Below are 14,844 nucleotides of genomic sequence, written 5' to 3'. Positions count from 1 at the left end.
TCTTAACAGAGAATTTCGTTACTTTTGACAACGGAAAGTAGCCACATCGTACACGACGGAACAGGAGGCCACAGCATCACTCGCCAAGTAGCCAAAATGGCTGCAGAGCCGGTTGAAGAGAGGTGTGGCTCCGCATTCTAACGCAGTTTTCCTTTGCAAAAACGTGATTGTGGGCAGTTGTATTTACTTTCACGGGCACTGGGGGTGTTCTCTGACACAATGCGTTCTCCTTTACTCATTAGACAGGGCTGTTATACACTGAAGCGCCAAAGAAACTAACTTGTATAGGCATGCGTATTCAAATGCAGAGATATATAAACAGCCAGAATACGGCACTGCGGTGGGCAACGACTACATACGACAAGTGTCTGGCGCAGTTGTTAGATGGGTTACTGCCGCTACAATTGCGGGTTATCAAGATTTAAGTGAGTTTGAACGTGGTGTTACAGTTGGCGCACTAGCAATGGGACACGGAATATCCGAGGTAGGATGAAGTGGGAAATTTCCCGTACGACCATTTCACGAGTGTACCGTGAATATCAGGAATCTGGCAAATTATCAAGCCCTAGACAACAATACGGTCGGAAAACTATCCTGCAAGAACGGGACCAACGACGGCTGAATAGAATCGTTCAATTTGCAGAAGAGCAACCCTTCCACAAATTGGTGCAGATTTCAATTGTGGGCCATCAACAAGTGTCAGCGTGCGAACAGTTCAACGAAACATCATCGATGGAGCCAAGGCCGACTGGTGTACCCTTAATGACAGCACGACACAAAGCTTTATGCCTTGCCTGGATCCATCAACACCGACATTGGACTATTGACGACTGTAAACGTGTTGCATGGTCGGACGAGTCTAGTTTCAAGTTGTACCCAGCTGGTCGACCTGTATGGGTCTGGAGACAACATCGTAAATTGATGGATCCTACATGTCAGCAGCGAACTGTCCAAGCTGGTGGAGGCTCGGTAATAGAGTGATGTTGGACCTCTGATACGCCTAGATACAACTCTGACAGGTGACACGTACGTAAGTACCCTGTCTGATCACCTGCAACCATTCATGTCCATGATGCATTCTGATGGACTTGAGCAATTCCAGCAGGACAATGCGACGCGTCACACGTCCAGGACTGCTACAGAGTGGCTGCAGGAACACTCTTCTGAGTTCAAACACTTCCACTGGCCGCCAGACTCTCCAGACATGAACATTATGGAGCATATCTGGGATGTCCTGCAACGTGCTGTTCAGAAGAATCTCCACCTCTTCGTACTCTTACAGATTTATGGACAGCCCTGCAATTCATGGTGTCATTTCCCTCGTGCACTACGTCAGACACTAGACGAGTCCATGGCACGTCGTGTTGCGGCACTTCTGTGTTGTCGCGGGGCCCCTACACGATATTAGGCAGGCGTACCGGTTTCTTTCGCTCTTCAGTGTATAAGTAAAATAGAGGGAGTGGTTAAAGTACTCGTAGTGGGTTCGTCCGTCGGTTCCGTTTGGTCAAGAGAGCCGAGAGGCCGTTGCCCTGCCGTCGGCCGAGCGCGCGTCGGATTCACGAGTCCGAGACGCGTCAGGACGCCGCGCTACGACACGTCGCCAGCGCAATCCGATGCGTCGTCAGCAGCCGCCAGCTACTCGCACCGCGCCGTCGACGTCAGCATCAGCGCTGCTGTCGCTGAACAACTGCAGGTCAACCCGCATGGCCGGATAACGCTCGAATAGTGGTACACGCGACACCGCGCTACTGCCTGCCTACGCTGGGTCTTGGATACCTGCAGACAAAGCAGCGACCCCAACAAGTCAGAGGCCGAGGGAAGGACGAGGGCAAAATGGGGTAAGACTCTATCTGAAGCCACCAACGTCGCACCCGGAATGTAACACGTGGAGGAAGAACACCTGCTTATGTCCCCCAGTCAGAAGACCGCAGCCACACACAAAATACTGAGCGACCTATGAATGGAACTAAATCCGAAGAATGCTTCCTCTGCCCTGCTAACTGTCGTTGGAGACAGAGTGTTTCCCTTAGCATTCCAAACGAGTACCTTTGCAGTGAAACTGGACCGCTTAAATGATGAAAACAGGTGATTAAGATTTGAACTACAGAGAACATCTAATCCAGCTAAATACATACCAATAATACTATGCAAGAGAAGGTTGAAAAATAAGAGGACGAAAATTGGGAACTCAATGTAGTGAACCAAAACTTGCAAAAACAAATTAGAAAATTAACTGAGAAATTCACAGAGCAAGCTCAAAGGCAAGAGCAGACGCTGACATACCTGCAGCCTTAACAACAGACCCCAAAACCAAAGAGATACTAAGAATAGAACAGGCTAAAACAAAATAGGCCTCAAAGCTATACATGAAATGGATGGCAAATCAAAACGGCAAACCTGTACGACAGACCATTACCACGAATATAAATTCCAGGAAGATAACCTACTTGCACAATATATACGGAGATTATGAAAGGGTACATGTACTACGAAAAATACACTCCTGGAAATTGAAATAAGAACACCGTGAATTCATTGTCCCAGGAAGGGGAAACTTTATTGACACATTCCTGGGGTCAGATACATCACATGATCACACTGACAGAACCACAGTCACATAGACACAGGCAACAGAGCATGCACAATGTCGGCACTAGTACAGTGTATATCCACCTTTCGCAGCAATGCAGGCTGCTATTCTCCCATGGAGACGATCGTAGAGATGCTGGATGTAGTCCTGTGGAACGGCTTGCCATGCCATTTCCACCTGGCGCCTCAGTTGGACCAGCGTTCGTGCTGGACGTGCAGACCGCGAGAGACGACGCTTCATCCAGTCCCAAACATGCTCAATGGGGGACAGATCCGGAGATCTTGCTGGCCAGGGTAGTTGACTTACACCTTCTAGAGCACGTTGGGTGGCACGGGATACATGCGGACGTGCATTGTGCTGTTGGAACAGCAAGTTCCCTTGCCGGTCTAGGAAATGTAGAACGATGGGTTCGATGACGGTTTGGATGTACCGTGCACTATTTAGTGTCCCCTCGACGATCACCAGAGGTGTACGGCCAGTGTAGGAGATCGCTCCCCACACCATGATGCCGGGTGTTGGCCCTGTGTGCCTCGGTCGTATGCAGTCCTGATTGTGGCGCTCACCTGCACGGCGCCAAACACGCATACGACCATCATTGGCACCAAGGCAGAAGCGACTCTCATCGCTGAAGACGACACGTCTCCATTCGTCCCTCCATTCACGCCTGTCGCGACACCACTGGAGGCGGGCTGCACAATGTTGGGGCGTGAGCGGAAGACGGCCTAACGGTGTGCGGGACCGTAGCCCAGCTTCATGGAGACGGTTGCGAATGGTCCTCGCCGATACCCCAGGACAACAGTGTCCCTAATTTGCTGGGAAGTGGCGGTGCGGTCCCCTACGGCACTGCGTAGGATCCTACGGTCTTGGCGTGCATCCGTGCGTCGCTGCGGTCCGGTCCCAGGTCGACGGGCACGTGCACCTTCCGCCGACCATTGGCGACAACATCCCGGCCTCCCGCATGCCCACTATACGCCCTCGCTCAAAGTCCGTCAACTGCACATACGGTTCACGTCCACGCTGTCGCGGCATGCTACCAGTGTTAAAGACTGCGATGGAGCTCCGTATACCACGGCAAACTGGCTGAAACTGACGGCGACGGTGCACAAATGCTGCGCAGCTAGCGCCATTCGACGGCCAACACTGCGGTTCCTGGTGAGTCCGCTGTGCCGTGCGTGTGATCATTGCTTGTACAGCCCTCTCGCAGTGTCCGGAGCAAGTATGGTGGGTCTGACACACCGGTGTCAATGTGTTCTTTTTTCCATTTCCAGGAGTGTAGTTAATTACACCCACACTGACAGTAAATGCTTTGTTTTTACAAAAAATCCCAGAATACGAGACACAAACGAATATATCGCAACATAATATAAGAAGCACTACTATGGTTAGCGTGGAATCCCCGAAAATAACGTAAGACCTGCAATCAGATACCATGTGCTTACAAGAGTCATATAACAGAAATGGGCAACTAATATCGCTACCAACATATGCTACCCTAATAACAGACAGTAATGACTGTGAGACTGTTACAGTAATTCTAAACACAACTTGTAATTAAGATAACACAGTTCTGCAGTCAGTATTCACTTACCTCAGAAACAATCAAAGAAATGGTTACATGGGTGATTAAATCCATGAACACTAAATACAGCCATCAAACACGCTCGAATAGTGGTACACGCGAGACCGCGTTAATGCCTGCCTACGCTGGGTCTTGGATACGGCAAAGAACACAAAACGCTCACCGATACCATGGGACAACAAACTCACGAGACTCGAACTAGATGCCAGATGCAAACGAAAATTATATCAATGGGTGGTACTAGACAGGGACATATATATACCACTGGAGGCATATGGACACTCAGAAGACATATGCGGAGACCTAGAAATTTATGCATCACGCAAAAAATTAGTGATAAGTGCTGACGTTAATGGACGATCCCCCATCGTGAACTCAGAGGGAAAAGATGACAGAGGGCGCATAATCACCGACGTGTTACAAGAGACATAATTACGTTTAGTGAGCTTAGAGGGACCTGTATGAACAAATGATGGATTCAATGGAACGAGCAGTAATATCGACTGTACACTAGCAAGTAATGCAGCAATGACATGCATAACAAACTGGACTGTACACCACAATATAATCAGTATTGACAACAATGTTGTAACACACACACGCACACACACACACGCACACACACACTCACACACACACACACACACTAACAAACACTCAGATCCCAATTACCAAAACACATACCAGACACTAATTGTTCCACAAAGCTGATTGGAACAAATTAACAGAAGTAATACTACCACATCTAGAAAACATCAGTGGAGGGATCGATTAACGAGCACACAAACTAACACAGGCAATGCAACATATACTTAACATATCAATATCGACGGCAAAGAACACAAAACGCTCACCAATACCATGGGACAACAAACTCACGAGACTCGAACTAGATGCCAGACGCAAACGAAAATTACATCAATGGGTGGTACTAGACAGGGACACATATATACCACTGGAGGCATATGGACACTCAGAAGACATATACAGATAGACCCTAAGTTTGGGGGAACCATACAAAATACTGACAGAGAAGAAAAAAACTTTATTACTTCCGTGAACGCTAAGTCAATATAAAGGCACGATAATGTGGATAACGGCACGATGACACATGTATGGAGGAATACAGTGTAGTTTCTGCTTCCTGACATCATCGATAGGCACACACAATATCACACACTACCAAGAGAAGACTCACACACACCATACACCAATGCCACTGTCACATTTACACTTGCACAAGGAAAGGTTACGATAGCAACCTCAAAGCTTAACAACGAAAATGAGCACATGGACCACATGGTATCCATTCGCAAACTCTGAAAAAACTAGCATCACAGATCACCCAGTTCCTAATAATGTTACAGAACGATGCCTTAGGGTTGAACAGGGTGCTTGCAGTATGGAAAACGTCCAAAGTAGTTATTATTAAGAAGTAAGCAGGTAAGGGTTTTTCATATTCAAAGACGTATAGAAATTTATGCATAATAGCACCCTAATAAAGATTCAGGAGAAGCTACCGCAAGAATTTGCAAACGTACACAGCTCACAGTGGCATGAGGAAACACCAGTTCAGCTTCAGAACCGGCAAATACACAGGTGAGTTATTGTTGTGGTTGGTAGGAGAGCCAACCCGTATAACTAAAGGAGGCCGAAATGCACGCGTTTTAGCTCACGCAGGCTGGTGTTAGGTCTGGAACATGGCAAGGGAATTAGAATTGAGAAAAACGGACGTAGCTGGTGGATAATCCATTAATGGAGAACGTCACTCTTGACGTTATATGATTTACAACATCAATAGAAACTGATCATGGCGCCTTGCTAGGTCGTAGCAAATAACGTAGCTGAAGGCTATGCTAACTATCGTCTCGGCAAATGAGAGAGTATTTTGTCAGTGAACCATCGCTAGCAAAGTCGGCTGTACAACTGGGGCGAGTGCTAGGAAGTCTCTCTAGACCTGCCGTGTGGCGGCGCTCGGTCTGCAATCATTGATAGTGGCGACACGCGGGTCCGACGTATACTACCGGACCGCGGCCGATTTAAAGGCTACCACCTAGCAAGTGTGGTGTTTGGCGGTGACACCACAGATATAAACCAAGACCTACATATAGCCAATAACATAATACAGAAGTACGTCATGGCAATAATAATTGACACTGCTTGGGCATTCGGTAATCTCTGGTGGCCATCAATATTTCAGAGGTTAAGACACCTGGAGATACAACTATTTATGAGACTACTGTAAAAACAGTGTAGTCGAATGGCAGATGAACAAACAGGATCTATCTGTGGCCCCATCTTCTAAGACTTAAAACTAGAAATCATCCTGCACTCTTAAATGGGGAGGAGAGGTCAGACGCAATTTTCACTTATGCAGATAACCTATGCAAACAACAGCCAAAAACAAAGCAAAATATTCATCATTTTGTTTTGCAGCTCCTTGTATTGGCCGTGTTTGCAGTTAAAATTGTCGGATGTGAGGTCAGCCAGTTATGAAAAACACCGTTTTCTCTCAGTACTCAAACATGTTTCGGCACCACTGTGGCATCGTCAGAGGGTTTTCATTATTATTTATTCTACAATAAGAACAATTTTGTTAAATGATTATAAAATTATGTGCATCTTTAGTTCAAACAACAGATCGTTTCTTTTTGTAAATACCTTTACATTTGGTGTGCATGAATTTTCTGGATCACTTGTGTGTTAATTACTAGAGGTAGCTTGTCATCTGCAACCAAACGATGTTGATGAGAAAGCTTTCTTCTGGGAGTTAACCTATATTCTAGAATGTAATTTAGTTTGTCGCCATGTTTTCGAGCCTACATTCGTTTCTACTTACGTTTTCGTGTGCCAAGCACCTTCATTCTCCGCATCATGCTGAGGTGTTTTGATGCACACGTAACTATAACAATTATTTTCCACATATAACTCAGTAAAAACACTTTTCACCTCGCCAAAACACAGTGTTATTGTGGTTTGTTGCGTGTCCCAGCCAGTCAGTGTTCATTTGTTCATCAGAGAGTTCGGCGCCAAACCAGAATTTTGTTTGCATTTTATCTTTGTGTGTGTGTGTGTGTGTGTGTGTGTGTGTGTGTGTGTTTTCTGTGCTCTTCTAAGCTGTGTGCGGTCTCTTTTATATGGTATTCCTTTTGCGTGTAAATGGTGCCTCTTTGCAGATTTTAGTGTATCATTTTTGTCCTGTGTATTATGTGTATGTGTATGTGTATGTGTGTGTGTGTGTGTGTGTGTGTATTTGTAGACTTTATCTGTTTGTGCTGTTTTTATTTGTAAAGTTCCTTTAGTGTGTTAAATATCGTGCCCCTGCAGAGTGTAGTGTATTCCTTTAAGACCTGTTTTCCTTCTGCTATTGCCTTCTGTATATGGAATTTTTCCTCAATGGTCAGTTTGCTGTATAGACTGTGGCTCGGTTGTAGTATTCTTAAGTCTTTTTCTATTGTGGCTGGTCGGCGATTGTCGACTACAAGGTGGTCAGCAAATGTGCTATGGGAGCTGTTGCTTTTTATAGCTCTGAGATGTTCTGAGTATCTTGTTTTGAAGTTTCTGCATGTTTACCCCATGTACACTGACTGGCAAGTGTTGCATGTGAGTTCATATATTCTTGATCTGTCAAATTTATCCATGGGTGTTTCTTGTGTTCTGATCTTTTTCTGTATTGTGTTCACTGTCCTGTGCCTATTTGGAGACCCTGCTTCTTTAATATGTTGCCTATTCTGTGAACAATCTTGTTATTGTAGGTGACTATGTGCCATTTGGTTTTGTGTGTGTGTTGTTGCTCTGTTTTGTCTTGTGTATGGTCGTTGTTTGTGTTTTGTGTTGTTCTGTGCTGGGTGAAGATTTTTGTGTGTGTGGTATGTTCATTTTGGAACTGCTTGCATATTTTTTTATTTAACTTGTCTACCATATGCGTTGTATAACCATTTTCTACTCCTATTTGTTTTATTGTGTGTAGTTCTGTTTGTTCATGGGTGTTCTGTTTCATCTGTGGAGCATGAATCTGAAGTTCGCATGCGTATGTGTCAATGGGTTGTTTGATAGGTTGTGAATGGTTGTGCTTGTGGTTCATCAATCAGGCATATTATGTCATCAACATAACGGTACCAGTATATAACTTTGTAGTTCTTTGGTTTTATTATGTGTCTGAAGATCATGTTCTCCAGATTTTTCATGAATATGTTAGCTAGGAGGCCACTGATTGGTGATCCCATTGACAGTCCATCATGTTGAGAATAAAATACTTTGTTGAATACAAAATAATTTTGTGATGTTATGAACTTGAGTATGGTTGTTATTTTATTGATATGTGTGTCTGGTGTGTTTCCTTGTTGTTTTAATCTTTGTTGATTGTTTCATTTATTGGAATGCAAGTGTATGTTGATGTGATGTTGCTGTGTCCAGTATCTGTATGCTCTTGATTCAGTTGGTTAACTCCTTTGAGATTTCCAAATTCCTGTTGTTATCAAAAATGTACAGTTTTTTCAGTAGTGTGTGTGTGTTTATTGCGATAGGTGGTAGGATGGAGCATTTCAGAAGTTAATGACAGGTCTTAATGGGATATTATCCTCGTGAACCATTAGTAGGGAATTTAGGGTGGGTGCTTTTGGATTTTTTTGTGTCATCCTCTTTACCTTGCCTTTTGACAATGTATTATTGATGTTTTTCAGTGTCTATTGAATGTTTTCCTGGTATCTTAATGTTGGGTCACTGATCAGTTTTGTGATGTTGTTGTTTTTGAGAAAATGTTGTGTTTTCTCTATGTATTCTTTTTCATCCATAATTACAGTAATTTTCCCTTTGTCTGCTCTTATTACTATGGCATTGTTCTGTTTTAATTTTATGTTTTAGTTTGCTGGCTGTGATTTCCTGCGATGTTTTGTGATTAGAAATAATTGTGGATTTGTGTGTTCTTATTATCTGTGTTATTTCTGCAGCTACTAATTCTCTTGTCAAGTTTACATTAAAATTTGGTGTGCTCAATCTTTCTTGTTCCTGTATAACGTGTTCTGATTCCGTTATGAGGTTTTCTATTGTTTTGTGTGATATGTTTGTGTTAATATTGTGTTTTGGCCCTTTTCCTAGTAGCCTCTTTTCTTATTTGGTCAGTTAGGTTAACGATTCTGTCACGGAACTTACATTGTTGGTTGAGATTCTTTTTAGTGGATATGTCTGTGCTGTTGATAAAATGCAAACAAAATTCTGGTTTGGCGCCGAACTCTCTGATGAACAAATGAACACTGACTGGCTGGGACACGCAACAAACCACAATAACACTGTGTTTTGGCGAGGTGAAAAGTGTTTTTATGAAGTTATATGTGGAAAATAATTGTTATAGTTACGTGTGCATCAAAACACCTCAGCATGATGCGGAGAATGAAGGTGCTTGGCACACAAAAACGTAAGTAGAAACGAATGTAGGCTCGAAAACATGGCGACAAACTAAATTACATTCTAGAAGATGGGTTAACTCCCAGAAGAAAGCTTTCTCATCAACATCGTTTGGTTGCAGATGACAAGCTACCTCTAGTAATTAACACACAAGTGATCCAGAAAATTCATGCACACCAAATGCAAAGGTATTTACAAAAAGAAACGATCTGTTGTTTGAACATGCACATAATTTTATAATCATTTAACAAAATTGTTCTTATTGTAGAATAAATAATAATGAAAACCCTCTGATGATGGCACAGTGGTGCCGAAACATGTTTGAGTACAGAGAAAAAACGATGTTTTGCATAATTGGCAGACCTCACATCCAACAAAGCAAAATGCACTATACTGAAAGGATTACCCCAATCCTTCAGTTAAAACAGGGGACACAAACATCAAGTGAGCATATGTAACATGCAATCCTAAATTACACATAGATGGGGAACTGAATTTCCACAAGGCTAACAACCGACAATGCACAAAAACTATGTAAACTGATGGGGCTTAATTCAAAACTGTACAGGCTACCTTTACCAGTCATACAGACATATATATTGCGTTTTTTTAACAGTACTCAGCATTGTAGCCAGCACGTGGGCACACAGACTGAACCTGGTCACCAACGAAGCATGATAAGCTTCAGGACCGGCAAATACATAAAGTAGGTGAGTCGTAAACCGCGACCTAGACATAGTTAATAACACAACAGAGAAGTGTCCTATTTAGGCCATCACGAACGCTCAGCACCATCTCAGTGGATGCACAGTGTGTGGTGCTTGGAATATGTCCGATACATATCATGATCAGAGCTGTTAGGTATCGGTAAAAGATGGGGAACAATGTAAGTTACACACATTAATTATTTAAGGATAGAGAATACTAGAGTAATTGTAGTGTTAGATCAGGAGGTCTAACCAAGAAAACAGTCAGTGTTGTACATGGATGAATACCTAACGTTAATGCATAAATTTAAAAAAATGAACTCCCCCGTAACGGGCCATGAAGGTGTAATGATACCGACCGGCCGCCGTGTCGTTCTAAGTCCACAGGCACTGTATAAGGATACGGTGGGGCATGTGGTCAGCACACTTCCCTCCCAGCTGTATGTCACTTTACGAGACTGGAGCCGCTACTTCTCAATCAAGTAGCTCCTCAATTTGCCTCACGAGGGCTGAGGGCACCCTGCTTGCCAACAGCGCTCGGCAGACCAGATGGTCACCCATCTAAGTTCTAGCCCAGCCTGACAGCGCTTAACTTCGGTGATATGACGGGAACCGGTGTTACCACTGCTGCAAGGCGGTTAGCACTAACGCATAAATTAGAAATAAAATTTCCCTGCTTCTAACCATAAACTATTTTGTTGTGACTAGTGGTCAACAGCTCGAAGAAATCACTCTGGGGTATTCAACACCAGTCATAATCAGCAATGGCACTAAAAAGCCTGTACTCCATCCTATAATTTTTTTGTAGTCTTCATAAGCCAACACAGTTTTATTAATACTTCAATCTCAATTCATTGTTACTCAAAAAAATATTTATTACATGCCAAATATCGCAGTTAAAAAAAACAGAAAAGATTAACAAAGAGATGCAAACGACAACTGTAATGCTCACAAACTGTTTTAACATTGCAACAAATAAATTAATCACTAACCATCTGAACACATCACAAGGTAGGTGCCAGGTGCAGCTGCCTTGCTGGCCGGAGTGGCCGAGCGGTTCTAGGCTCTACAGTCTGGAACCGCGCGACCGCTGCGGTCGCAGGTTCGAATCCTGCCTCGGGCATGGATGTGTGGTATGTCCTTAGGTTAGTTAGGTTTAAGTACTTCTAAGTTCTAGGGGAACTGATGACATCAGCAGTTAAGTCCCATAGTGCTCAGAGCCATTTTGAAGCTGCCTTGCACACATCTCGGATCACAGAAGAACATTGGCAGTGGAATAGAAGCATACCAAGCACTAACATTCTGAACTGATATACAAAATAAAGACTTCCTTTCATATTTACTGATACATATAGCAGTGGAATCGAAGTATACCAAGCATTAACATTCTGAACCAATATACACATTAAAGACTTCTTTTCATATTTACTGAAACAAATTATTTTAGAAGTTTTCTGGCAAGCGACACTATGTGAAGAGTTGTTACAGTGACCCAGTGGTTCTGTAGGATATCGCCCAGATAATGATCTAATCTCAATATCTCAACAATATAAGAAACTGATAAGAACTTCTGCTGTCTGGTAACACACTTGGGCTAGTTATATTCAAGGTTACTAACCCCGTCCCCTGTAGAATCACAGGAAATAGTGCGAGTTATATTCAAGGTCATCCAGGGGAACCCCATCCTACCTGTGCAACTATCAGCCCCCGCCTCCCATTCCCCAAACCTCTGTGTCAGTAGGATTCAAGACTTCCCTGCTCCTCTTCATCGTTTATAACTACAATATTTGTGTAACCGTCTTCATTCGGAGTCTCTGAGCCACAGAGAAAGGTTAGGTTTATTTGGGATCAGGCTTTTGGTTTTTGTTATAAACAGTAATAACAAATTAATTATATTATTAGTCGAATTACACAATTTTAGTCGTTTTAGGTATGGGATCCATAAGAAGAGTGAGAGGACGTGGGAATTTGTTTTAAATAATAAAGTACATATCTTGTTATCCTACTTATGCACGTTTGACCATTTGACATGAAATACATGCTTTGTAAGGAGAGGGCAAGGGTGTGGGTATTTAAAAAAATAATAACAAAGTAGAGTTATTGTTATTCAAATTATGTGAGCTTTGACATTTTAGGGATCCATAAGAAGAAGACCAGGGTGTTGACAATTGTTGTAAACAACAAACTAATTTTATTGTTATTATTACAGTCACATGGATTTCGTTATTGGACGTGCCAGCGTAGGTCAGACACCATGCTCTGACAGAATAAGGATTCACACAAGTATTCTCTAATTTATTGCTATTGTGATTTTACTTGTTGGTATTTTTAGCCATTTTTTCCAAACATTAACATTTCTGTCCTCAATGTGATAAAAAATTATGGCTACATGTAATTTAACAACAAATGTGCACTGCAAAAGTCTTTAAATATTGAAGAAATACAACAGTGTGATCTATAAATTCTTACTAACTCAGTCCTACATTGTTATGAGGAGAGTCATAATGTATGTGTTAAAAAGAGTGTGTTGTCCTCTTGGAAACAACAATTATATCATGGTATACACTGTACCCTGGCCAGATAGAAAGACATATAATTACACTTAACCCGAGAAAAGATGATATTTAAGCAAATAAATTCTTGCTACATCACTCCTACATAATTATTAATGTGTAACACCACAGTGTGTTTTAAAAAGTAAATAATCTATAGTTTAATAGTACGTTTTCTGTATGCACTAGAAAGCATGAATCCCAATAAACGTTCCAAACACATATGAATGATTAATAAATTACATAACACATTATTTAACAAAAAATACCCACTTTTTAAGTACCAAAACTACATTATCCCTGCACTATTAATATTGAACAACGCTACTATGGTATCTAGTGTGTATATTCCATATAAGTGATGGTACAATATTAAGCGTCATCCCCTCCCCCCCTCTCTCCCTGGACTAATAAGAAACAGCAATGATGTAATGAATCCATGGTAAGAAAAACCTATCACTATTTAGATTATCTTGACCATTTATCTCCTACGTTATTCAAGAAGTCATGCATATATGTCTGTTCCAGCAACATACACTGCAATAAATAAGAGTAAGACTACTCACCAAATGTCGTGTTCTAGCACACAGCATGCCCACAAACCTTTAGCATTGACGAAATACACCAGTAGCAATATATTTTTTGGGAATGAGTGTAAACACTAATTCGTGTTGTCTAGTGTCCCTTGTCTGGTTAGGTTTCCTCATCTATGGACCTGCAGATGAAGATGGGATTGTTTTCCAGAATTTTTGAGGTCTCCAAACAACGCCACAGAAGCTTTTCAGAAACTGTTTCTGTCTTTCCTGTTACTACATATGATATCGTGGGAAGTTGTAGATGGATGACAAAAGGGCTATGTCCATAATGTGGGTACCACACACACATTTTATCTCCATACTTGGAACAACAACTAATACCATTGTTCAGCATTTGTCTGATTTTTCAGCTGTTTATAGTGATGTTACCTATTTTATTACATTGTTCTCTTTGGCAGTATCTGGATTTGAAACATCATATGACTGATTGTTTTGGAAGATAGTTAACATGCACTGGGAAGAGAGTGGAGAGAGATGTGGTCATCACAAATGGCTTTCACATTACATCACTGATCTGTGGAAGGTTGGCGATATCGGTGCTGATTCATCAGAACCACCTGGAAACGTTGTCTGATGGCCTAGAAGCTCTCGTCTTTCACCTCCTGTTTTACTATTTAAAATTTAACTGCCATGCATTATAATATTTTAAATAAATAAATATAGTCTTACTTTAAGATGGGAGTGGTTAATGTTAAAAAGCAAAAAATGAGTGTTATAATAGAACATTATAGTAGCTTCATATAGATTATATGCGTATTGTCCATAAGTGCCATATTATTTAAAAAACAACTGTACAAACACATTTATGTCTCTGCATACAACACAGCATATTTCAGAAAGCTATTACCCTGCTTGTGAGTGACCTGTGTTCCACAGATGGAGATCTAATGCAAACTATTATCTGTCTGTCTACAGTTCCATATATCTAACATTTCATATATTTAACCTGTACTGCTGGTGTACTCATATAAAATAATGTATTCTTATTTTTTACTGCAATACAGTTCGAGTATTGAGGGAAGCAGAAGGTAGAGCGGGAGAGGGGGGAGAGGGGATGGGATGAAAAGAGAAATGGGATCTGGAGATGCACCAAGACGCAGGAGATGGGGAGGTGGAAGATGGAAGCCAAGTAAAGAGGGAGTGCAGAGACACAGAAGGGGAAAGGGAGGGGAGTGTAGGAGCGAGGAAAACCACTCAGGGGAAAGGAAGAGGAGGTTAGAGGAGCCCTGAGGAACAAGATGGGAGAAGGTAGGGTTAGAGTTGGTAGGAGTTGTACAGAAAAAGGTGAAGATCATCATCTGGGAGAAGAAGTTACTGGAAGCTGCGTTGAGAATGGAGGTGGTGGGTGTGAAGATGGAGAAAGGGCATGGCAAAACGGTAAAGGTGACCGATGGACTGGGGGTAGAAAGGATAGAAG

This window comes from Schistocerca gregaria, chromosome 5 (genome assembly GCF_023897955.1).
Source record: "Schistocerca gregaria isolate iqSchGreg1 chromosome 5, iqSchGreg1.2, whole genome shotgun sequence".
In the NCBI taxonomy this organism is placed as follows: domain Eukaryota; kingdom Metazoa; phylum Arthropoda; class Insecta; order Orthoptera; family Acrididae; genus Schistocerca; species Schistocerca gregaria.
The sequence above is the reverse complement of the archived record's forward strand: the minus strand, read 5'-3'. Positions refer to the sequence as shown.